Here is a 2,307-nt window from a genome sequence, read left to right as displayed (position 1 = left end):
TTGACCAAAAAGATGAGAAATAACAAACACTGGTGAGGATGTGGAGAAAAGGGAACTCTTATACACTTTAGGTAGGAATATAAATTAGTATAGCCATTATGGAAAACAGCACAGAGGTTCCTGAAAAAATTAAAAATGGAACTACCATGTGATCCACCAATCCCACTTCTGGGTATATATTGAAAAGAAAGAAATCAGTATATTGAAGAGATATCTGCACTTCTATGTATATTGCAGAATTATTCACAATAGCCCAGATATGGAATCAACCTAAATGTCCATCAACTGATGAATGGATAAAGAAAATGTGCTTATAGGAGACTCACTTAATTGATAAATAATTTTATAGACTCAAGGTCAAGGAGTAGGAAAAGATATTCCACACAAAGGAATAGGAATAGCTATACTTATATTAGAAAAAAAAACAGACTTTAAATCAATAACAGTAAAAAAAAAAGACAAAGAAGTTCATTATATAATGATTAAAGGGATCAATTCAATATGAAGATATAACAATCCTTAATATATATGCACCTAACATAGAAGCTCTAAGATTTATAAAACAAATTCTACAACATCTAAGCAAGGAAGTAGATGGTCAGTTTCAAGGATAAAGGGATCAATTCAATATGAAGATATAACAATCCTGAATATATGTGCACCTAACATAGAAGCTCTAAGATTTATAAAACAAATTCTACAACATCTAAGCAAGGAAGTAGACAGTGACATCATTATAGCCAGGGACTTCAAACTCCACTGACAGAACTAGACAGATCATGGAAGCAAAAAATCAACAAAGAAACACTTGCCTTAAATAGGACTCTAGAACAAACAGACCTAGCAGACATTTAAGAACATTCTACCCCAAAATTACAGAATATAGATTCTTCTCATCAGCATGTGGGACATTTTCCAAGATAGATCAAGTATGTCACAAGTCTCAACAAATTTACAAAAATTGAAATAATACCATGTATATTTTCAGACCACAGTGGAATAAAAGTAGAAATCAACTTCAAGAGGAACTGTCAGTGCTGCACAAACACCTGGAAATTAAACAACCTGCTGCTGAGCAATCCTTGGATCAATGACAAAATCAAGAAGGAAATACAAAGTTTTTTTAATTAAACAACCAAGATGACACAAGCTTCCAAAATCTCCATGAGGAAAATTTATAGCCTTAAATGCCTATATCAAAAAGACACAAAGATCACAAATTAACAATCTAATGTCATACCTCAAGGAACTAGAAAAAGAAGAGCAAACCAAACCTAAAGCTAGCAGAAGAAATGAAATAACAAAGATGAGCAGAACTAAACAAAATGGAAACCAAAAAAATGATACAAAGGATCAACAAAATAAAATGTTGGTTCTGTGAAAAGATAAACAAAATTGATAAATCACTATCTAGATTAATGGGAAATATAAGAGACAGGACTCAGGTAAGCTCAATCAGAAATAAAATGGAGATATTACAACTGATAGCACAGAAATGCAAAATATCATTCATGACTACCGTCAAAACCTCTGTGTACACAAACCAGAAAATCTAGAGAAAATGGATAAATTTCATCACAACCTCCCAAGTTGAATCAAGAAGAAACAGAAATTATGAACAGACTAATAGTGAATAGCAAGATTGAAACAGTAATAAAATATCTCCCCCTGAAGAAAGCCCTGGACCAGATAGATTCATAGCCAAATTATACCAGACCTACAAAGAACTGGCACCTATCCTACTGAAACTGTTCTATAACATGGAGAAGGAGGGGATCCTCTCTAACTTATTCTATGAAGTCAGTATTACCCTGATACCAAAGCCAGGAAAGGACACAACAAAAAAGAGAAAACTACAGACCAATGTCCCTCATGAACACAGACACAAACATCCTCAAGAAAATACTAGCAAACAAAATCCAGTAGTGCATCAAAAAGGTAACTCACCATGATCAAGTGAGTTTCATCCCAGAGATGCAAGGAAGATTCCACATATGCAAAGAAATAAATTTTATTCACTGCATAAAGAGAATTAAAAACAAAGACCATATAACCATCTTAATAGATGCAGAAAAAACATTAAATTAAATCCAGCACCCTTCATAATAAAACCCCTCAACAAACCAGGCATAGAAGGAACGTATCTCAAAATTATAAACTCCATATATGACAAATCCAACAAACATCATACTGAATGGGGAAAAGGTGAAAGAATTCCTTGTCAGAACTGGAATAAGACAAAGATACCCACTGTCATCACTTCTATTGAACATAGTACTGGAAGTCCTAGCCAGAGCAATCAGTCAA

The sequence above is a fragment of the Propithecus coquereli genome, unplaced genomic scaffold (genome assembly GCF_000956105.1).
Source record: "Propithecus coquereli isolate 6110/MARCELLA unplaced genomic scaffold, Pcoq_1.0 Scaffold82, whole genome shotgun sequence".
Lineage (NCBI taxonomy): Eukaryota > Metazoa > Chordata > Mammalia > Primates > Indriidae > Propithecus > Propithecus coquereli.
This window is presented reverse-complemented; position numbering follows the sequence as displayed.